This window comes from Hordeum vulgare, chromosome 3H, assembly GCF_904849725.1.
Source record: "Hordeum vulgare subsp. vulgare chromosome 3H, MorexV3_pseudomolecules_assembly, whole genome shotgun sequence".
NCBI classification, from domain to species: Eukaryota; Viridiplantae; Streptophyta; class Magnoliopsida; order Poales; family Poaceae; genus Hordeum; species Hordeum vulgare.
The window spans coordinates 241,534,492-241,560,239 of NC_058520.1; positions in this window are offsets into that span (position 1 = coordinate 241,534,492).

The following is a 25,748-nucleotide window of genomic DNA, read 5'->3' on the forward strand; positions in this document are numbered from 1 at the left end:
AGCATTTATACAAAGTTTTGCTCTCTCTTTTACATTTGCTACCTTGTTGTTTTTATATTTCTAGATTACAAAAACATATATGTACTATCCATACTACACTTGTATCACCATCTCTTCGCCGACCTAGTGCACCAATAGAATTTTCCATTGTATTGGGTGTGTTGGGGACACAAAAGATTTCTTGTATCCGATTGTAGGGTTGTTTGAGAGAGACCATCTTCATCCTACAACTCTCACGAATTGATAAACTTTAGGTCATTAATACTTGTGATCTGTGTTGGGCTTTCCGTGAAGTGGAATGGGTTATCTCAACACAATGTGGGTAAGTATTTCCCTCGGTTATGAAACCAAGGTTTATCGAACCAATTGGAATATCAACTACAACCGTCTTCAATGGTTGCACACAAAAGAACAAACAACTTGCACCCAACGCGGGAAAGAGGGTTGTCAATCCCCTTGTACTTGTTATTTGGAAGCGAGTGAGGTGTGTAGATAATTGTAGGTATCAAGATAAAATAAAAACAAGCAAACGACAACAAGGTATTGAAGGTTTTGCAAATATGTTGTAAATAGAGTAGGGGGCATATTTTTCCCTAATGGCATCTCTCATTAAAAATAGCATACCATGGGTAAACAAACTAATGTTGGATAATTGACAAAAAAGCGGATAGTTATGTGATATTCACGGCAATGATCATGTGTATATAGGATTCACGTCAATAAAAAAATAGGTTGACTCTTGCCTGCACCTATTAATATTACTCCACTCATCGACCGCTATCCAGTATGCAACCAGACTATTAATTAAAATAGAGTAATGCATGGAGAATAATGACATGATGTAGATAAAGTAAACTCAAGCAATATGAATAAACCTCGTTGTTTTATCATTAGTACAAGCAACACAAAGACACATCTTGTCCCCTTCTGTCACTAAGATATAGAAATTCGCTAGGTTGAACCTACTACAACGCATGTCTCTCACTGAACAAATATCGATCCAGTTGACCAAACTGCTTCAATATATCGGGGAGAATTATGAACCTATCATAATCTTGACATAAGAATCATATAAGAATTCAGAGAAGACTCAAATATTTATCATGAATAATCTGAACATATACCCACAATTCATCGGATCCCAACAAACGCACTGCACAAAAGGAATTACATCATGTAGAGCAAAGCAAAGATGCGATCATTGTATTGAAGATCAAGAGAGGGAGAGAGATTGCCATCTAGCTACTAGCTATGGACCCGTAGCTCTATGATGAACTACGCACAGGGTGCCGGAACAGAGCTCCAGATGGCCGCCTGTTAAAACAGAGACTTCCGGTAGCGTAGAAAGTGTTTAGGGATTGCTTCTGGGATTTTTAGAGTATCTGAGAATTTGTAAGCCACAGAACAAAGTCGGGAGGGACTCAAGGGGCCCACAACCCAACAGGGCGCCCCCAGGTTGTGCCAAGTTGGCTTGTGGGATCCTCATGTGGCCCCTAGCCTTCCTCCGATGCTTGTTGGTTTTCTTTTGGTCCAAAAAAATCTCCAAAAAGTTCCAGGTTAATTGGACTTTGTTTGGTATAGAAACCTGAAAAGTGAAAACATGAAGAAAACAAAAACTAGCACTAGGCAATGGGTCAATAGGTTAGTCCTCAAAAATAATATAAATTCGTAACTAAATACCCCAAAAGTATTATAGAATGATAATATATCAGCATGGAAGAATAAAAAATATAGATACGTTGGAGACATATCAAGCATCCCCAAGCTTAATTCCCGCTCGTCCTCGAGTAGGTAAGTGATAAAAACAGAATTTTTGATGTGACATGCTACCCATAATGTAACCTTATGCATGCATGCTCATTGAGAAACGGTGAATTAACAAACATTAAAACAACAATACTTATACGTATAAGCAGCAAAATCATTAATCTTTCAAAGTATACGATCCTCAAAGATTGTTTTACCCCATTCATCTTATTATATTATTAAGGCATGGCTCCATCTTCACCACATTAATACAAATGTCAAGCACCACGGTGCCCAAGTCAGGGACTTGAATCGTACTTTTTCAATATACATCAACTTTTTATTGTTCACACAATACATGAGCGTGAACCATTGGACATAACATATAAGTGGAATAGAATATATTGGTAGGTTTCAATGGGGTAAAAGGGAGAGAATGTAGTCTCACATCAACTAGGTTTACCACCGGGCTATGGAGATTCTTGTCGATAGATATCGATACAAGGAGTAGGGATTGCCATGCAAATGATGAACGAGATTGTAAGTGTATGAAAGCTCCACTGAAGCTAAGTGGGGTGTGCATCCAACTTGCTTGCTCATGAAGACCTCGAGCATTTTAGGAAGCCCGTCATCGAAATATACAAGCCAAGTTTATGAAAAAGTGATTCCCACTAGCATATGAATGATATAACATGAGACTCACTATATGAAGAACAAGGTGCCACTTTGAGGCACAAGTGTGGTCAAGGATAGTAGCAAAGTCCCTTCTCTCTTTTTCTCTCATTCATTTTTTGTTTCATTTTTTTATGGTGGGCTCATTTGGCGTCCCATATTTTATTTCCTCACTCAGACAACGCTCCAAAAATTATGATCATCACACTTTTATTTACTTACAACTCAATGTGAAAACTGATAGGATGATATGACTTTGTATGAATGCATCTGGCAGTGTATGAGGATGTGCAAAGATCTAGCGTGACATCTATAAAACATATGATGAATGGTTACTTTGACACAAATACAATGTCGGCTCTATATGATCATGCAAAGAAATATGATGATGAATGAACTAGTCATGTGAAGTGACGATGAAATTGCATGGCAATATATCTCGTAATGGTTATGCAAACGCCATGATAGGTAGGTATGGCAACTGTTTTGAAGAGGAAATAAGAAGGCTTATGTGCAGCGGAGCGTGTCATGTCCTGACGTTTGGAAGCATCGATGAAAGTTGCACCGATCCTCGAGGTCTGAACGGGCGATGCATGGTATCGAAGAGGCTAGAAAATATGAAAAGGTGAGATTGCGTATGTCCATGGTGTCACATTAGTCATGAAGAACTCATGTACTTATTGCAAAGTTTTACTAGTTTTATCACAAATCAAAGTACTAATCGCATGCCCCGAGGGAGAGGGTTGGTAGGAGTTAACCATCGCGCGACTCCGACTCAAAACAACACTCGGATTTCAACGAGGAATAGAAATGCTCACACATTGTCACCATGCCCTTTTAAATTTTTAGATGAACAAGAAGTTTAAAATCTATTAATATTGACACCTCTCTGAATTAATAATAATGCACTCACACCTTTTCCATATCACCAAATCAATATCATTAACCCATAATTTCTCTACATGTGCTACATGATGGTTTTAATCATCACTCATTGAACACCTGATATTTTCGATCTAGTCTTATGACAATGCAAATTATCATCACTATTTAATTAAGTCCCAAAAAATATAAGTGAAGAACGAGAGTATAATATTTCTAGAAAATCTACATGTCACTGTGCTCAATAAGATATAAGTGAAGTACTAGAGCAACTGCTAAGTTGAAAAGATATAAGTGAAGCACATAGAGTATTCTAACAAATTATGCTGAAGGTTTATCTCTACGAAATAGGTGTGTGGAGTAAACAATGAGTGTGGCAATCTGAAAGTAAAAGAAAAAAACAAGCAAACGACGCTCCAAGCAAAACTCATATCATGTGATGAATAAAAATGTAGCTCCAAGTGACATACCAATGGATTGAGACGAAAAGAGAGAATGCCTTCTGGGGCATCCCCAAGCTTAGCCACTTGATTCTTCATTGAATATTACCTTGGGGTGCCTTGGGAATTACAAAGCTTAGGCTTCTGCTGCTCCCCATTCCTTTGTCCATCAGGATAAGACCCAAAACTTGAAAACTTCAATCACATCAAACTCAACAAAACTTCGTGAGATCCGTTAGTATAAGCAACATATAAAATACTTTCATGTACTGTTATAAGTTGATTCTTATTTTATTTTAGCATAAGCTACTGTATGCTAACTTCTTCATGGCTTATACCCCCTGATACAATCCATAGCATCATCAAAACAAGCAAAAATAAAATTTGAGTGAAACAGAACAGTGTGTAGTAATCTATAATGAATCTATATTTTGTAATACATGAGGAATTTTTATAGCAATACTTTGTAAAAAAATCATATTAAAAGATGTTCCAGTTAAATAAGAGAAATTATGCACTGGCCATCAAAGTTTCTGTTTTTGCACCGTATCAATTCTACTCATCATACAAATCATCCCAAATGCTTTACTTGGCATAAAGACTAAATGAAACATAAAAATACAATCGTTACAGAGGCAATAATCATGTTATCACAAAAAATAGTAGAAAGTAAAAGACAAAAATAAAGATAACTATTGGGTTGCCTCCCAACAAGCGCTATTGTTTTATGCCCCTTGCTAGGCATATTGGATAGTTTCAAGTGTTTTCATCCTCGCGAGAATGACCCGTCATGCTATAATCATATTCCCTCCTTTCATCAGCAAGTTTTCTGATAGGTAATAACAAATAATTAAAGGGGCTAAATAATACAACATTGGGATCCGAAAGGTCTACTTCGGGAGGATCATGTGTCTCTTCCTTAGGTTTTCATAAGTGATAGTTAGTTCCTCATTGTATAAGTTCCAATAGAGGTATTTCCTTAATTTTAATTCAAGCTCATAATCCAATCCAAGTTTTGGTACAACAAATTGATCATTGGGTTCTAAAATCTTATCAACTAAGACATTAAATGGAACCTTCTTTCTAAGATTCTCATCATAAGAAACATAGTCCATGGATCTTAGTTTTCATATTTCTTCCAACCCATAAAGAATCTCCTCTATGGGTGGGCACTCACCGATAACCCTATAATGAACAAATATATCCCTAGCTTCTTGTATGATATTAATAAATTCTTGACAAAGAAATATCTTAGCTAGACGTTTTGTGGAAGCTTCATGGATATTAGAGAATTCTAGGAACAACCATTGTATGAAAGGATGCATGTGCACAAATTGTCTTTCCAATTGTATAATAAGCAAAGACATAAGATCACATAACTTGTAGTTCTAGCGACAGTAGAACCTCCTATCAATGGTAATGACCCTGCACAAGTGAAAAAATCTTGAATCACACTCTTTCCAATAATATTACCACTACCTATGCGGAGTTTCTTAGTTTCGATAATAGATTCTACTTTAGGAGGATCATCATCCGCAAGATTATTAAGTTTTTCATTAGCAACTTAATAAAAAATTATTTTAACGTTCTCATTGCAAGGTGGAGTTGGAAAATCAAAGGCTTCTACACTAGAGGCAGAGGCATCATTGATTTCAAACTCAGACATGATAGCAACTTTCAAGCAAACTAGAGAGCGAAGATGCAATCCAGTGACAAGCCAAGAAAGCAAAGGTAAATATTTTGTATTATTATTTTTGATGAGATAAACTAAATATACTAGCAAAAAAAAGGAGAGCAAGTGAATAAAAAATTGTGTGTAGTTACTTGGTAGTTGGTGATGATATTCCCCGACAACGGCACTAGAAATCCTTCCTCATACTTGTGATTTGCATTGAGTTTTCCATGAAGAGGAACGGGTTATCGCAGCACAATGTGGGTAAGTATTTAGATCAATTCTTAAGGTTAACTGAACCAATAGTAATATCATTGACAACCATCTTCACCGTCTGCACACAAAATAAAAAACAACTTGCACACAACGCAGGCAAGAGGGTTGTCAATCCCCTTGTACTTGTTATTTGCAAGCGAGTGAGGTGTGTAGATAATTGTAGATAGAAAGATAAAATAAAAACAAGTAAATGGCAGCAAGGTATTGAAGGCTTTCTAAATATGTTGTGAATAGATCCAGGGGCCATACTTTTGCCTAATGGCATCTCTCATGAAAATATCATATGATGGGTAAACTAATTACTGTTGGTCAATTGACAGAAAAGCGGATAGTTAAGCCATATTCACGACAATGATCATGTGTATATAGGCATGAGTTACATAAATAAGTAGGACGACTCCTGCTGCACCTACTACTATTACTCCCCTCATTGACTGCTATCCAACATGCATCTAGAGTATTAAGTAAAACAGAGTAATGCATGGAGAACAATGACATGGTGTAGACAAAGTAAACTCAAGAAATATGAATAAAACCCATCATTTTATCCTTAGTAGCAGAAACACAAAGATGCACCTTGTCCCCTTCTATCACTAGGACATAGAAATTCTCCATGTTGAACCACTACAGAGCACCTCTCTCACCAAAGAAATATCGATCTAGTTTGCCAAACTATTTCAATAGACCGGAGAGAATCACGAAGCTCTCATGATCATGCACATAAGAATCATATAAGTATTTAACGAAGACTCAAATATTTATCATGAATAATCTTAACATAAACCCACAATTCATCGGATCCCAAGAAACGCATCGCACAAAAGGAATTACATCATGTTGATCAAAGCGAAGATGTGATGATCATTGTATTGAAGATCAAGAGAGGGAGAGAGATTTACATATATGTCCTAGCTATGGACCCGTAGATCTGTGGTGAATTACTCACACATCATCATCATGGCAGCTAGGTTAATGAAGAGGCCCTCCATGATTGATCCCCCCTCTAATAGGGTGACGGAACGGAGCTCTAGATGGCATCCCATCAGAACAAAGACTTGCGGAGACGTAAAAAGTTTTTCAAGACTGCTTCTGGGGTTTTTAGCGTATCAGAGAATTTATAAGCGAGATAACGGAGTCAGGAGGGCCTCGAGGGGCCCTAAAGCCAACAGGGCGCCCCCTCCCCATGCCGCATCGGGTTGGCTTGTGGGGCCCTCGTGTGGCCCCCAGCCTTCCTCTAATGCTTGTTGGTCTTCTTTTGGTCCAGAAATAATCGCCAAAAAGTTTTTGGTCAACTGGACTTTGTTTGGTATAGGAAACCTGAAAAATGAAAAATATACAGAAAACAGTAACTCGCACTAGACACTGGGTCAATAGGTTAGTCCTCAAAATAATATATTTTTTAAAAAAATACCCCAAAAGTATTCTAGAATGATAATATATCAGCATGGAACAATCCAAATTATACATATCTTGGAGACGTATTAGTCATCCACTTGAAGGAAAATTGTTCTTGTCCTACAGAACTCTGCACTTGGTGCCCCAACAACCGTGGGATCGATAGAAGGTGTGTCTAGAGGGGGTGAATAGACTACTTGACCAAATTAAAATCCTAGCCTTTTCCTAATTTTAATGGTTGGTAGATTTTAGCAATTCTAACAAGTGTAGTGCACCCTACACATGCTAGTCAATATATATGGCAATGGGAAATAAAGACATTGCACATGTCAGTAAGGAGTAGAGATTAGGAAGATGAAACACAAAATTGACACGACGATATTTGGCATGATTTCGATAAGTGGCGCTATCGTATGTCCACATTAGTGGAACTTCAACCCACGGAGGGTAATGTCTGTGAGAGTCCACGGAGGGATCAACCCACAAGGGTCCAAGAAGAAGCGGCCTTGTCTATTCCACTATGGATTACGTCCACACAGGACTAGCCTCACTCAAGGTAGATCTTCACGAAGTAGGCAATCCCCTTGACCATACAAACTTCTTGGTTCAACTCCACAACACGAAGTAGGAGGCTTCCAAGCGACACCTAACCAAACTAGGAGGCACCACCCTCCAAAAGGTAATAGATGCGGTAGAACGATGAACTCATTGCTCTTGTGCTTCAAAATATAGTCTCCATAACACTCAATCACTCTCAGAGATTTGACATGGGTAGGAGAGATTGATTTTGTGGAAAGCAACTTGGGGAGGCTAGAGATCAAGATTGAAATGGTTGGATTGGAATCTCTTGATCAAAACACATGAGTAGGTGGTTCTCTCTTAGGAAAATGGATCTGGCAAGTCTGTGTTTGTTCTGAGTGTTTCCTCAGAGAGTGGTAGGAGGTAAAGGGGTATTTATAGGCATCTCTCAAAATTCAACCATTACAACATTATTTCCCAACTCAGTGACACCGAAATCAATCTCGGTGGTACTGAGTTGCACCAAATGTGGCACCTTTGAATTCTCGGTGATATCGATATATGAATCTCGGTGGTACCGATACGATGACCTAGGGCGGTTTCCAAATCTCAGTGGTACCAATTTCAATCTCGAAAATTCTGATTCTTCGAATGGAGACAACGAAAGTTGGTCACTTTCTTCCGAAGGCACCAATGTGAAACTTGGTGCTACCGAGAGAATAGGGATTGGCAAAGGATCTGTCTGTGGGAAAATCAGCAGTGCCGAGAGGGAAAACTTGGTGGCATTTATTTTTATGTTTTGGATTTGGACAGAGATTTTTGTGGGAGAATGACTAAATAATTTTGGTGGCTATCTCTAAGCACTTGAGCAACCAATTCGTCATAATACCTCACCCCCTTTTAATAGTATTGGTTTTCCTATGGACTCAAAATTGATTTCTCAGAAATGTAAAATGTAGACTCCTCTTGCTTGAAGCTTGAGCCAATCCTATTCCTTTCCTTGCATCAAAGGGTTTCTCCTCACAATCCTTTAGCAAATTCTCTCTGTGGACTATACCTAAAATATACTAGGTAAAAGTGTTAGTCCAAGAGACAATGTATGTTCTCATGAATTATCAAAACCACCAAGGGAGCATATGTGCTTCCAGTCTCCCACTTTTTGGTAATTGATGACAACAGACAATCAAAGCTTCAAATAAAGATAGGAAATAGAATATGAAAACTTTGAGAGAAACATGACTAATACAAGCTCCCCCTAAATGTGTGCAATCCCTTTTAAAGGATAGTTCCTTTGGACTGCATGAGCACGCATACAATAGAAGGATAAGATAAGTCATGTAAATCTTGGCTATATGCATCAAACATATGTGAATGAAGGACTTCCATGTTCAAGACTCACTCTTGCAAACAATATGTGCAAGGGACAAGAGATCATCCTAAACAAGGATATGCCACATATACTTACCTTGAGGTTCTTGAGCATCTTAGTACTCCATTGTAAAGATGCAAAGAGCTTCAGAAGTACCAAGATATGGAGAACATATGAGAAATCTGATTTTATGATAGACATGTCTCCAAGAATATTTAGAGCTTTCTCCCCTTAGAATGAATATGTAAGATTTCCACTCCTCGTGAATCATGGCATGTGGTTATGTGGAGTAGGTATGGTGTGACAAGTTCAATCCAAAAATGGCAATGAAACAATTTGTATAAGTTTAATATATCTGCCCCTTAATAGTATCTACCCCATAGAATGAGGAATGAAGCTTATTGGAATCTTTGATATTTCTCCGCCTTTGGCATTAATTTCCAAAAAGGTTAGAGGTTAAGGGTTCATTGAGAGCAAGGGATCCTAGATTCTTCTCTCATTCTCAAGGATTCCTTGAATTCTTCTTCGCCTTAAGTATAGATAAGAGTTCCTTGATTTATCTCCCCCTTTGTTAGGGATCATAGAAATTACTCCCTCCTATATTGTAGGATTATTGAAGTTTTATCCTCCTTGGAAGTTTTTCTCCTCTTTAAAAAATTGTGGGAAACAAGATTATGTCATCGTTTGGTACGGAAGGAATTGATTAATAAGAGCTCGGGAGGTTACAAGGTTTCGGATCATTGAAAATATTTCTCCCCCTTTATGTCAAAAATCCAGAAATTTCAAAAGATAATGGGTAGTGAAAAAATTGGAGTCACCGAGGCAATATGGTTTGGTAGAAACGAGAATGATAATAGGCGTGTGGGAGAAATCAGTTAGATCGAGCTTCCTAGATCAGTGAGGCCGAGTTGCTATGAAAGTCAACTTCTCAACTCAAATATAGAGAAAATATCCTCAAACTTTGAAAAAGGAAATATCCAAAGATTTAAAAGAGAAGAGAAAATAGTTTTTTAATACATACATATAGATGAGAGTTGAATGGTTCCAAGAAAGCACGCAACAAAGATATGAACCATACAAGAATTTCCATCTAGATGTTGGGCGGTTACTAGGTCACCTATATGAGAGTATATTGACTTGAGGAGTCAAGCAAGAATGCTTGATCATAGGTCATACTCATTGTTAAGCGCAAAATGGGGTTACCAATTTTTTATTGAACATTTTAATGTCTTCATATCACTTGAATTGCTTTACTCATGTCTTCGTGGTAAGCTTTATCAAGGATATGAGTACATACCTTCAAATGATGTTGATGACGTGACATGTAAGTGAACTTGTTGTGTATGCTCAATGTTGATGAAGATCATCTTGAATTTAAAGAAATCCTTATCGTTTTGGTTCACTTTTCACCTACATTGGTTAGTCATGAAAGGAAGAACATAATATATCCAATTGACATGAGTGATTGTATTCATCAAATAGTTGTCAAGGATATGATTTTGTTGTCTTCTTCCTTCATCTCCGAAGAATGGGTTGTCGATACTTGGCTATGTCAACATTGCTTTTGATGTGAGTTGATGGCAATCTTGTGGAGTGTAGTTCTTCCAAGTGCCTACAAACAGGTAGATGCAATACAAGGGAGCATAGTTTTCCAAGATATAAGATAGTGTCATATCAATAGCATCATGGAATAGTCAAGTAAGCTCATGAACTTGCATGCATCCGAGTGAGTCTAGTTCAAGTTTGAAGCACCAATGATGTTCAACTCACTCCTCAAATGAGAAAATACTTTCTCATCAAGTAGTTTGGTAAAGATATCAACCAGTTGTTTGTCGGTACGAACATGCTTGACATTTATATCTACTTTACCAACATGATTATGAGTGAAATGATGTCGCACTTGAATATGTTTAGTTTGATAATGTTGCATGGGATTATAGGAAACTTTAATAGAACTTTCATTGTAGCACAACAATGGAACATGTCTCACATGGATGCCATAATCCTTAAGTGTCTGTGTCATCCATAGTAATTGCACACATCATGATCCGGCGGCAATGTATTTCGCTTCGGCAGTAGATACAGATACCGAATTTTTTTCTTGGATGAGCAAGACAAGAGAGATCTCCTAAGAAATTAACATGTACCCGAGGTGGATTTTCTATCAACCTTATCTCCCGCATAGTCCGAGTCGGAGTAGCCAACAAGATTAAAAGAAGATCCCTTGGGATACCATATGCCAAAGTTTGGTGTATGTATCAAGCATCTCACAATTATTCTCATAGCCTTTAGATGACACTCTTTGGGTGCCGCTTGATATCGGGCACACTTGCAAACACTCAACATAATATCGGGACATGAGGCACATAGATATAGAAATGGACCGATCATTGATTGATAAACCTTTTGATCAACCGGTTTGTCCTCCTTAGTGAGGTCAACATGTCCACTAGTAGGCATGGGGGTTCTCATACCTTTGCACTCTTGCATGTTGGACTTATTGATTAAGTCCTTGGTGTACTTGGTTTGAGAGGTGAACGTACCTTCTCTTGATTGTTTGATTTGAAAATCAAGGAAGAATTTTAGCTCATACATCATAGACATCTCATATTTCTCACACATCAACCTTCCAAATTTCTCACTAAAATGTGGGTTAGTAGAACCAAACATAATATCGTCCACATATATTTGGCACACAAATATTTCTCCATTAACTCTTTCAGTGAATAAGGTTGCGCCAATTTTACCAATCTAAAAACCCTTTTTGATGAGAAACTTTGTTAGGCATTTGTACCAAGCTCTAGGGACTTGTTTAAGACCATATAAAGCTTTACGGAGTTTGTAAACATGATTAGATTTCTTATGGTTCACAAAGTTGGGAGCTTGTTTGACATAAACTTCTTCAATTTCACCATTTAGTAATGAGTAATATCATGGTAACTGACATAAGCGAGAAGAATATGAATTGCTTCAAGTCTAGAAATGGGGGCATAACACTCACAGTAGTACATACCTTCGACTTGCATGTATTCTTGGGCTACGAGACACGCCTTGTTGTGTATAACTTGACTATCCTCACCTTGCTTGTTCTGAAACACCCATTTTGTATTGAAATTGTTGTGCTCATCCTTGGGCATTTCCACAAGTTTCCAAACTACGTTCCTCTCGAAGTTGTGTAGCTCTTCATGCATGGCATTCGCCCAATCCGGGTCTTGAAGGGATTCTTCAACCTTCATAGGCTCAATGCTAGAGATAAATGAGTAATGATCACAAAATTTAGCTAAACGAGATTTAGAGCGAGTGATTCTCCTGGGTTGTATGTCACCGAAGATTTGATTCAGCGGATGATCCTTGTCCACTCTTTCTCGAACTCGTGACAGCTTCTTCTTGTTCGATGGTGGATCATCCTCATCATCATCTTCTTATTCGTTGTCGTTGACGGGGTCATCTCCTTGAGGTAGTGGTGAGGAAGGTTGAGGTGGATCCTCACGATGTACTTCTTCCTCTTCTTCATCATGTCATGTACCGCTTGTGGATGCCTCCATGTCGTTTTGTGGTTCGCCTTGACGCAAAGTAGGACCTTCCACCTGAGTTGATGAAGTACTTTCCTTCACCTCCATGGTTCGAATCTCATCGATAGGTAGATCTTGGATGGCTTCCCAGGGTTCCTTATATCCAACATCATTTGACAATGGTTCGACTTGTGAACCATTAGATTCACTAAATTTCACATCTACCGCGTCTTCAACTTTTCAAGTGAAGTTGTTGTAGACACGGTAAGTGTGAGAGTTTGACCCGTAACCAAGTAGGAAACCTTCATGAGATTTAGGAGCAAATTTAGAACAACGATGCTTATCAAGAATGTAACACTTAGAGTCGAATAATCGAAACTATCCAACTTGGGTTTTGTTATCGGTGAGTAGCCATATGTCGTTTTACCGAGAAGCTTGTGTAAGTAGAGTCGGTTTATGGCATGACAAGTTGTTTCCATGGCTTCTGCCCAGAAGTGTCTTGTCGTCTTGTATTCGTGAAGCATCATTCTCGCCAACTCTTTGAGAGTTCGGTTCTTCCTCTCAACAAGTCCACTTTGTTGAGGAGTGTTGTTGCCCATAACTCATGTGAGATACATTCTTCGTCAAGAAATGTATCCACATTTGTGTTCTTGAACTCCATTTCGTTGTCGCTCCGAACTTTCTTGATGTTCACTTCAATCTGTTTTTGGGATTTTCGAGCGAAGTTCCTGAAGATATTTTGTACCTGCGACTTATCATCAAGAAAGAATACCCACGTAAATATGGAAAAGTCATCAACGATGACTAAACCTTAAGAATTTCCATCGAGGCTCTTGTAAGCATTGGGACCAAAAATATCCATGTGTAGTAGCTCGATTGGCCTTCTTGTAGTCATGATGTTCTTCACGGGATGACTTCAACCAACTTGCTTTCCTGCTTGATAAGCACTAGAAAGTCTATCTTTGTCAAAAGTAACATCTTTAACACCAAGAATATGATCACCTTTTATAAGCCTATCAAGGTTACCCATACCAACATGTCATATCCTTCTATGCCAAAACCAACCTTTGGAAGATTTTGCAATAAGACATGTATGGGTTTGGGTTTTTAGTGAAATCGACAATGTATAGATCACCTTTGTGAAAACTAGTAAAGACCATGTTATTATTATCATGGCCAAACACTTGGCAATCAAATTCTGTAAATAGCACATTGAAACCAAAATTTTCTAATCTAGATACGGAAAGAAGATTATAGCCAAGAGATTCAACAAGCATGCCGTTTTGAATGGAACTATCATGAGATATGGCCACCTTATCAAGACCAAGTACCTTACCCTTGGAGTTGTCACCAAAGTTCACATACCTTCGTGGTCCATGGTTTGGTGTGATCTGATGAAACTGGTCTTTATCTCCGGTCATGTGATCGGTGCATCCACTATCAAGTATCCACTCTTTTCCTCCGGCCATGTAGTCTCTAAGGTTCACCACAAGACTAAGGTTCCTCATGGTCTTCTCATACTCGATGTGAAACTCCTCATCTTCATCGTAGTAGCCATGCTCCACATTGTCATAGTCAGACGGAATATCCTAGTCATAAGAATCAAGAATTTCATCAGAATTTTGAGTATGACAATGTTCATGTTTATGCATGTGAATGGCTTCAACAATGATATTGTTAATGGTAATGACATCTCCTTTAACACGCATGAGGTCACGAAGCTCAAATAGACATTTATGAAAATTAGGATCACTTGGCTTTTATTTGTGAAAAAGCAATGGATTTTTGGAAAATCACATCAATATTTTTCAATGAGTAGTCGGTATATGTTTTCTCCAAATCTTTCCCGAAAGTATAAGCACACTCAAAGTTCTTCATTCGATTAAGCACATTTCTTGGCGGTCCTCTAATGATAAGATTGACAGTTTTAACATTTCCATGCGTATTAACTTCATCATCATGAGAAGAATGTAAGGGATCAATGGGAGGCACATAGGGATATTCAACATACTTGCCCAAATGGAATTTATTGAATACATCAAGCATTTCAACTTTCCTTTGTCTATAATGCTCACCATCGAAAATAAGCACTCTATAACTAGGATTCCCCAAACTAGGCACATTCATCTTCCTCCAATGGTGATTAAACCAAGGCTATCGAGACCAAAGCTCTGATACAAATTGTGGGATCGATAGAAGGTGTGTCTAGAGGGGGGGTGAATAGACTACTTGACCAAATTAAAATCCTAGCCTTTTCCAAATTTTAATGGTTGGCAGATTTTAGCAATTCTAACAAGGCTTGTGCACCCTACACATACTAGTCAACATATATGGCAGCGTAAAACAAAGACATTGCACATGTAAGTAAGGAGTAGAGATTAGGAAGATCAAACACAAAGATTGACACGATGATTTTTGGCGTTGTTCTGATAGGTGGCGCTACCGTACGTCCATATCACTGGAGACTTCAACTCACAGAGGGTAACGAGTGCGAGAGTCCACAGAGGGCTCCACCCACAAGGGGTCCATGAAGAAGCGTCCTTGTCTATTCTACCATGGCTTTTGTCCATGATACGTCTCCATCGTATCTACTTTTCCAAACTCTTTTACCCTTGTTTTGGACTCTAATTTGCATGATTTGAATGGAACTAACCCGGACGCTGTTTTCAGCAGAATTACCATGGTGTTGTTTTTGCACAGAAATAGAAGTTCTCGGAATGACCTCGAAACTTATGAGGATTTTTGTGGAATATATCAAAAAATACTGGCGCAAGAATTACCTGGAGACACGGAGCCAGGAGCCCACAAGCCCACGAGGCGCCCCCCTAGGTCGCGCCTGGCAGGCTTGTGAGGCCCTCGTGGCTCCGCAGCCTCCAACTCTAGCTCTATATATTCTCTCTAGCCTAGAAAAAATTAGGAGAGAAGAGTTCATCACGTTTTACGATACGGAGCCGCTGCCACCACCCGTTCTTTTTCGGGAGGGCAGATCTAGAGTCCGTTCTGGGCTCCGGAGAGGGGAAATCGACGTCGTCGTCATCACCAACCATCCTTCATCGCCAATTCCATGATGCTCTTGATCGTTCGTGAGTGATCTCAACGTAGGCTTGTTGGACGGTGATGGGTTGGATGAGATCTATCATGTAATCGAGTTAGTTTTGATGGGGTTTGATCCCTAGTATCCACTATGTTCTAAGATTGATGTTGCTACTACTTTGCTATGCTTAATGCTTGTCACTAGGTCCCGAGTGCCATGATTTCAGATCTGAACCTATTATGTTTTCATCAATATATGTGTGTTTTTGATCCTATCTTGTAAGTTGTAGTCACCTACTATGTGTTATGACCCGGCAACCTCGGAGTGACAATAGCCGGAACCACTCCCGGAGATGACCATAGTGTGAGGAGTTCATGTATTCACTAGGTGCTAATGCTTTGTTCCGGTTCTCTATTAAAAGGAGACATTAATATCCCTTAGTTTCCATTAGGACCCCGCTGCCACGGGAGGGATGGACAATAGATGTCATGCAAGTTCTTTTCCATAAGCATGTATGACTAAATACGGAATACATGCCTATATTACATTGACGAACTGGAGCTAGTTACATATCACCCTATGTTATAACTGTTACATGATGAATGTCATCCGACATAATTATCCATCACCGATCCAATGCCTACGAGCTTTTCCTACTGGTCCTTGCTAAGTTACTTTACCGCTACTGCTGTCACTACTGCTACTATTACCGTTGTTACTGTTACTATCACACTATGTTACTGAAACTTTGCTGCAGATACTAAGTCTTTCAGGTGTGGTTGAATTGACAACTCAACTGCTAATACTCGAGAATATTCTTTGGCTCCCCTTGTGTCGAACCAACAAATTTGGGTTGGATACTCTACCCTCGAAAACTGTTGCGATCCCCTATACTTGTGGGTTATCAAGACCTTTTTCTCGCGCCGTTGCCGAGGAACATAGCTCTATTCTGTGAGTCACTTGGGATTTACGTCTGTTGATCACTATGAGGAATCCGAGAGATCCAAAAACTAAAGTCTTGCCCTCAACTACGAGGGCAGGTAAGGAACTGCCATCTAGCTCTGCACTTGATTCACCTTCAGTTATGAGTAAATTTGCGACACCACAACCTATTGGTAATTCTGATATGTCGCCTGTGCTTGATGATGCTGCTTCCGCTATCCATGATGCTTATGATGATGCTGATATGCCACTGGGTGCATTTCTTGATGCACAAATTAATAGAGTTGCTGCTGAATGTGATGATACTTCTGAAACTGATGAAATTATTGAACTGGAACCTGCTGTTACACCTGTTAGACCTAGCTCTCCTAGATATGAATTGCCTAATATACCTGAGGGTTATGTTATGGAGGGAGAGGTAGCTGAAGACTTTCTTGCTTGTAAGGATAGCTATGATCTTGAGAATTTATTGCGCAAGTGGAAAGAAAAATCTCTGAATGCTAGAATGAAATATGATCCTAAGTTTGCTACTTCACCCATCTTTGTTACCGATAAGGATTATGAATTCTCTGTCGATCCTAAGTTAATCACTTTGGTTGAATCTGATCCTTTTCACTTATATGAATCTGAAACGGTTGTAGCACATCTTACAAAATTGAATGATGTAGCCACCCTATTCACGAATGAGGAAAAAATTCGCCATTACTATATCCTTAAGTTGTTTACTTTCTCACCAAAGGGTGATGCTAAGACTTGGTTTACTTCTCTTGCTCCTTGTTGTGTGCGTAGTCCCCAGGATATGATATACTACTTCTCTGAGAAATATTTTCCTGCCCATAAGAAACAAGTTGCCTTGCAGGATATATATAACTTTGTGCAAGTTGAAGAAGAGAGTCTCCCACAAGCTTGGGGGAGGCTTGTCCAGTTACTTAATGCTTTTCCTGATCACCCTCTTGAGAAAATGAAATACTTGATATCTTTTATAATGGACTAACTGATGCTTGTAGGGACCACCTAGATAGTTGTGCTGGTTGTGTTTTCAGGGAAAGAACGGTGGAACAAGCTGAAATTCTATTGAATAATATCTTGAGCAATGATAATGCTTGGACTATTCTCGAACCACCTCCGAAGCCAACTCCGAAGAAAAGAGGTATTCTATTCCTCACTACTGAAGATATGCAAGAAGCCAAGAAATCTATGCAAGAGAAAGGTATTAAATCTGAAGATGTTAAGAATCTACCACCTATTGAAGAAATACATGGTCTTGATAACCCGACACAGGTAGTAGAGGTAAATTCTCTTCATAGATTCAATGAGAGTGATATTCCTTATGATAAACCTGCTAGCTTATGCTTAGATGATTTTGATAACTTCGTTGCCAAACAACAAAGTTTCAATGATTATGTTTGCAGACAACTGAAACAAAATGCTCGTATGATTAATCATATAAGTGCTTGTGTGGATAGAAATGTCAATGATCTTAAGCTTTTGGCTAAACATGCTTCTATGGTCACTACTCAAGTAGAACAAGTACTTAAGGCTCAAAATGACTTGCTTAATGAGTTGAATGAAAATTCTTTTAGAGTTGTCACTAGAGGTGGTATAATGACTCAGGAACCTTTGTATCCTGAAGGCCATCCTAAGAGAATTGAACAAGATTCTCAAGGAGTTAACACTGATGCACCTAGTCATCCTGGTATTTGGAAGAAAAAGAAAGATGATAGGAACTTGCATGCTAGCAAACCCGTTGCCATTACACCCGAGAATCCAAATGATGTCTTTGTTTCTGATGCCGAAACACAATCTGGTGATGAGCATGAGCCTAGTGATAATATTGATAGTGGTGTTCATGTTGATGCTCAAACTAGTAATGATAAGGATGTGGAGATTGAACCTGTTGTTGATCTTGATAACCCACAACCTAAGAACAAGAGATATGATAAGAACAACTTTATTTCTAGGAAGCATGGTAAAGAAAGAGAACCATGGGTTTTGAAACCCATGCCCTTTCCTCCCAAACCATCCAAGAAAAAGGATGATGAGGATTTTGAGTGTTTTGTTGAAATGATTAGACCTGTCTTTTTGCAAATGCGTTGGACTGATATGCTTAAAATGTCTCCTTATGCTAAGTACATGAAAGATATTGTGACTAATAAAAGGAAGATACTTGAGGTTGAGATTTCCACCATGCTCGCTAATTACACCTTCAAGGGTGGGACTCCTAACAACTAGGTGATCCCGGAGTGCCCACTATACCTTGCTCCATTAAAGGAAATTATGTTAGAACTGCTTTATGCGATCTTGGAGCTGGTGTTAGTGTTATGCCTCTCTCTTTATATCATAGACTTGAATTGGATAAGTTGACACCTACTGAAATGTCTTTGCAAATGGCCGACAAATCAAGTGCTTTTCCTATCGGCATTTTTGAGGATGTGCTTGTTGTCGTTGCTAACGTTACTATCTTAACGGACTTTGTTATTCTTGATATTCCGGAGGATGATGTCATGGCGGTCATCCTTGGAAGACCCTTTTTAAACACTACATGTGCTGTTATTGATTGCAACAAAGGCAATGTCACTTTCCATGTTAATGGTAATGAGCACACGTTGCACTTTCGGAAGAAACAATATCGAGTTCATTGCATCAATGCTATTGAAAAATCTTCATCAATTCTTATTGGAAGCTTTGAATGCCCTATACCTACTGTCAAGATGAAGTACGATTTACTTGTTGGGGATATGCACATCCCCGTTGAGGTAACCTAGTGATTATTCGAAAATTCTCCATTTTTATGTGATTCAAAAAAAAAGTTTGTCAAGGAGACTTGATCAACCTCATTGACGGATTTCTTTTGATGACCATGAGATTGATGAATTTAGAAGTCACAACCTTCTGCTCCCAACTTTTACTTTCTGTTGTTTAGAAGAAAAATGATAAATTTAGCTTTATTTTCCTGTTTTCTGCTTTTTTCCTTCCCTTAGAAAAGTGACCCGAAAATAAAAGTTGTCCAAATGCCCTGAAATTCAAGTATGATTTTTTCTAGAATATTTGAAATTTTTTGAGATAGGAAGCTAGTCACGGGGATGCACTAGTGGGCCACAAGCCCAGGAGGTGCGGCCACCCCCCCTGAGCGAGCATGGCAGGCTTGTGGGTCCCACGTGGCCCCCTCCACTTATTCCAGCTCCCATCTCCTTCTTCTACCTCGAGAAAAAAAATCATTCCATAGCTCAAACCCGTGTTCTTGCTCTTCTTGCTGTATTTTTCGATTTCCTTGTGCAAAGCCCCATTCACCAAACTATTTTGGGGAATTGTTCCTTGGTATGTGACTCCTCCATTGGTCCCATTAGTTTTTGTCCTAGTGCTTTATTCGTTGCGTATTTTTGCTGTCTTGGTGACCCTGTTCTTGAGCTTTGCATGTTAATTTTAGTTGGCCCCAAGTAGTTTTGATGCATGATATGGCCTCTAGGCACTTGTAGGAGTAGTTGCTATGAGCTTTGTTGAGACTTGTTCGCTTTTCTTTTGAGTCACTAAAAAATTCAGAAAAAGAAGATGTTCAGGAAAAACTACCATGGTGGTTCCTCAAGCAAAAGGGGTCCCCGTCTCGCGATTCGGGAGCCCGATCCTTATCAGCCGAGAAACGCACAGGTGAAACCATGTGAATGGCCTTCCGATGAATTCATGATTGATGCAGGTTTCAAGGACGAGTTTGATACATTTGTTCACAACGCCGGGCTCGAAGAATTTATCTACAATAAATGTGAACCGTATAATGCTCTCACTGCCTCTTTTGTTCGTAGATTCAAATTTTCAATTGGTCGTGACACATCCATACTGTTTGATCTTTATGACAAATCATATACCATGGATTTAGAGGATTTTAATAGAATTTGCAAGATACCTGATTGGGGTAGTCCCAATGATCCTCCTAAGTCTTCGGCTAGAGATTTTATTTCTAGTATAACTGTTGGAGAAACTAGATATTACGCAGGCTACCGTGGGGAGCATTCATCTTCCTGCCTTACATTATTTTGCCCTCTTCATAGGTAGATGCATTAGCGGCAAGAATGAGCATTGTCACCTCTGCGCACCTGACCTTAGTATTCTTAAGAGCGCAGTAACGGGTGATAGAAGTTTCAACATGGGAGCTATAATTGCAAGGAGGCTAAATAATGATGCTAATGAAGGGGATTTCTTTGGTGGGATCTATGCCATTCGCATAGCAAATTTTCTTGGAATACCCATCCGCACAGGAGATCCCCCGCTCCATACAACTTTCCTTGATCACGCCGCTATGATACGTTATCAGTTCCTTGAGAGGGATAATGAATCCCTCCTATACCGGTTAATATTTAACCGACAGTGTGTTTTCCATATTACCCTTCCTGCTCGTGCCTTCTTTGACTTTCAGGTAAAACAGAGATATTACATAAACCAGAGGAGAGGCAGAGGAGTATGAGAGGGAGGCGAAGGCTGCTCGCCTCCGTGAGGCAGCTATTCAGGCGGTAGATGTCGCGTTCTCGTACAACCCCCATTATGATTTTGGATATCGCCCGGACCAGCCGTGGGAGTAGACCAACTTAGGCCAAAAGCCTAATCTTGGGGTAGTACGTGCTTCTCACCGAATTTATATTCATGCTCACACATTCACTTTGATAGTCGTCGTTCACACTTTTCCATTGTATCATCCATGCTAGTTTATTTCTTTTTCTCGCTTTCTTCTCGTGTGCTTGTTTAAATTGATAAAAACAAAAAAAATAGTTGTAAGTTTACTTTCTAGCTTGCTTAGTGGTAACTAAAAAGAAAACGCAAAAAGATTTCCCGTTCTTCTTTTACTTGTTGGGAGCTTTCCCGTGTAAATAGTTTTCTTTTTCTTTGGGTCGAGGTAGAAGACCATGATTAAAATGTTTAGAGGCTCTCTTATGCATAATTGTTTATCCGTCGAAGAGCCATATTACTTTGTCTTCTCCTCTGAGTTTGCTTGCAGATTCAGCTTAGTCCAATGCATGAACACTCTCATTATTATTCACATCATTCGGTCGTGCAAGTGAAAGGCAATAATAACGATATACGATGAAGTGACTGAGCATGGAAAAGATGGTATGAACTCGACCTATTTTGTTTTTGTAAATATGACTAGCTCATCGTTCCTAGTTCAGCATTGTTATGAGAAAAACATGTTTGCAATGACAACTTAGAGGTCATAGTTTCTCATGCCATGCTTAATGAACTAGGAGCTTGTAATCTTTTGTCTTGGATGCCAACATGAATTTCGAGATGATTATGATGTAGTATGATAGGATGGTATCCTACTTTGAATGATTCAAGTGGCTTGACTTGGCACATGTTCACGCATGTAGTTGAAACAAAATCAGCACAACCTCTATGATATTCATGTTTATGGTGATTTATATCCTACTCATGCTTGCACTCAACATTGGTTAATTTCAATGCATATTAATGACTGTTGTCGCTCTCTAGTTGGTCGCTTCCCAGTATTTTGCTAGCCTTCACTTGTACTAAGCGGGAATACTGCTTGTGCATCCACTTCCATAAACCCAAAGTTGTTCCATATGAGTCCACCATACCTACCTATATGCGGTATCCACCTGCCGTTCCAAGTAAATTTGCATGTGCCACTCTCTAAATCTTCAAATAATAATATGTTTTGTATACCCGAACCGCTCATGTGGTGACAAGGGGCGGTCAGTATCTTCCATGCTAGGCGTGTTATCCTCGATACGTGTTTATTCATTATCACTCACGAGAAAGGGGTCGATAATCGGAATGCCCAGTTCCATGCTCAAATCAAAAATATAATTGCAAACAAAACTCCCCCTGGATTGTTGTTGGTATGGACGGCACCCGAGGATTCGGCTAGTCGTGGAGTGTGATTGATCGGTGGTGGGGGAGTCAAAACTTTACTTTTCTGTTTGGGAACCGCCTATAATATGTGTAGCATGGAAGATGGTGAAAACTCTTGGTCATCGCGTTGACAATGAAAGCATGCCACCCAAAATTATTTATCTCTGTTTTAAAAGCTCGAGCTCTGGCACCTATGCAAATCAATGCTTCCCTCTGCGAAGGGCCTATCTATTTACAATTCTGTTGAGTCATCCTCTTCTTATAAAAGGCACCAATTAGAGAGCACCTCCGTCATTTTTATGCTTTACTATTAATTGATATTGAGTATGACTGTGACTGGATCTTCTTTGCCATGAATTACAATGTTCAGTCAGCCCTTGGTCTTTGAAGGTGCTCTGCATTTATGTTTTGCGGTCTCAGAAAGGGCTAGCGAGATACCATATGTTCATATTATATCATGATTGTTTTGATTGAAGTGTTGATGTTTGAAACTTATTATTATTGCTAGCTAGTTGATTATGCCATTGATATGAGTACACCATGAGACCTAAATGTTATTGCTTATGTGGTTAGGTTATGATCTTGCTGAAAATCCGAATATGAGTTAGACATAATTACAACAACAAGGTCAAACAGAGTTCGTAAAAGTTTTTATTTTGTCTCTTTCAGTTTGTCAACTGAATTGCTTGAGGACAAGAAAGGCTTTAAGCTTGGGGGAGTTGATACGTCTCCATCGTATCTACTTTTCCAAACACTTTTGCCCTTGTTTTGGACTCTAATTGCATGATTTGAATGGAACTAACTGGACTAACGCTGTTTTCAGTAGAATTGTCATGGTGTTGCTTTTGCGAAGAAATAAAAGTTCTCGGAATGACCTGGAAACTTACGAGGATTTTTTTTGGAATATATAAAAATACTGGCGCAAGAATTACCTGGAGACACGGAGCCAGGAGCCCACAAGCCCAGGAGGCGCCCCCCCTAGGTCGTGCCTGGCAGGCTTGTGAGGCCCTCGTGGCTCCGCAGCCTCCAACTCCAGCTCTATATATTCTCTCTCGCCCAGAAAAAATTTGGAGAGAAGATTTCATCGCGTTTCACGATACGGAACCGCTGCCACCACCTGTTCTTCCTCGGGAGGGCAGATCTGGAGTCCGTTCTGGGCTCCGGAGAGGGGAAATCGACGCCGTCGTCCTCACCAACCATCCTTCATCACGAATTCCATGATGCTCTTCATTGTTCGTGAGTGATCTCATCATAGGCTTGCTGGACGGTGATGGGTTGGATGAGATCTATCATGTAATTGAGTTAGTTTTGATGGGGTTTGATCCCTAGTATCCACTATGTTCTAAGATTGATGTTGCTACTACATTGCTATGCTTAATGCTTGTCACTAGGGCCCGAGTGCCATGATTTCAGATCTGAACCTATTATGTTTTCATCAATATATGTGTGTTCTTGATCCTATCTTGCAAGTTGTAGTCACCTACTATGTGTTATGACCCGGCAACCTCGGAGTGACAATAGCCGAAACCACTCCCGGAGATGACCATAGTATGAGGAGTTCATGTATTCACTATGTGCTAATGCTTTGTTCCGGTTCTCTATTAAAAGGAGACCTTAATATCCCTTAGTTTCCATTAGGACCCCGCTGCCATAGGAGGGATGGACAGTAGATGTCATGCAAGTTCTTTTCCATAAGCACGTATGACTAAATACGGAATACATGCCTACATTACATTGACGAACTGGAGCTATTTACATATCACCCTATGTTATAACTGTTACATGATGAATGGCATCCAACATAATTATCCATCACCGATCCAATGCCTACGAGCTTTTCCTACTGGTCCTTGCTAAGTTACTTTACCGATACTGTTGTCACTACTGCTACTATTACCGATGTTACCGTTACTATCACACTACTTTGCTACTGAAACTTTGTTGCAGATACTAAGTCTTTCAGGTGTGGTTGAATTGACAACTCAACTACTAATACTCAAAAATATTCTTTGGCTCCCCTTGTGTCGAACCAACAAATTTGGGTTGAATACTCTACCCTCGAAAACTGTTGCGATCCCCTATACTTGTGGGTTATCAGTCCACACTAGACTAGCCTCACTCACGGTAGATCCTCACAAAGTAGGCGATCTCCTTGACTGTGCAAACTTCTTGGTTCAACTCCACAACACGAAGCAGGAGGTTCCAAAGCGACACCTAATCAATCTAGGAGGCACCAACCTCCAAAAGGTAATAGATGATGTAGAACAACAAACTCCTTGCTCTTGTGCTTCAAAACATAGTCTCCCTGTCACATCCCTAGCTACCCCTCTTATGATTAGCAAGATTGTGCTCATATTTTCATTCTTGCATTAAAAAATGAAAATGGAAATCAAAAGAAAATCCCTAGCAACTTCCTATTCAAAACAATTCAAGTGGTGGCAAATAATGAACCCAAAATGGCCTTCATAAAAGTCCATCATTTTTGATAAATATTGGAAACCACAATTCAGGGGTGGATTTATTTTAAAACTACTTTTGGTACTTTATTTCAAACACAAAAGCCACTAGAATCAAATATAAATTTGATTTCAAATATTTCAGAGTTTCATAAAATGTTGAAAACTTTATGTGGGTTAGGAATTATTCCAAATAACACCCCAACATTATTTATACTATTTTAGAACTAGTTTGGAGCCAAAAAGAAAATGAAACTAATGCCAGAAAGTTTACAACAGAAATAGAAATGAAAAAAGGTGGAGAAGCTTACCTGTCGCTTACCTGGCCCAAGCCCAACCACTCTTGTCGTCTTCCTCGTGCCAGCGAGCAGCAGGAGGTGGCCGCCGCTCGTTCCGGCAAGGCCACGCACATGCGTGCTTGCCTGGACCTCCCCGTCGTGCTGGCGTGGAGGGATAAGTATCCCCGCACCGTTCCCAGCTCTCTCCCTCTCCCCATTCGCGCCCTGTGCTACCCCCTCTCTGTCCGCCATGGCCGAGGCTTGAGCTCGCCTTCGACAAGCCGCTCCAGTCTCCCTCTCCCACCTCCGAGCCGCGTGGAAGAACCGCTGTGACCTCTTGAAGCTCCCAAGCTAGCCACACAATGCCGAGAGGCCCCGAGTCACCGGATCGCCGTCGTCTTCTTCCTCGGGCCGCTGTTGATCGCCGCCGTTGTTCTCCCTCCTTAGGCCATCCCCGAGCATGCTTTTGACGCCTCTGCACTCCCCGTGAGCCCAGGGTGCTTTCCCCCTTGTTTTCCCCCTCGATCTCGTGCCCTAGCATCCAATTCCACCGGAGCCCGACGAGATCCGCTGCAAGAGCTCGTCGTCGGCGATGCTCCGATGATGGGTTGGTCCATCTGAGGCCACCATCAGCTTCGATGCGTCGTGTAGATGCCATAGGAGATAAGCCACGTCCCTTTTGCCCTCTAGATC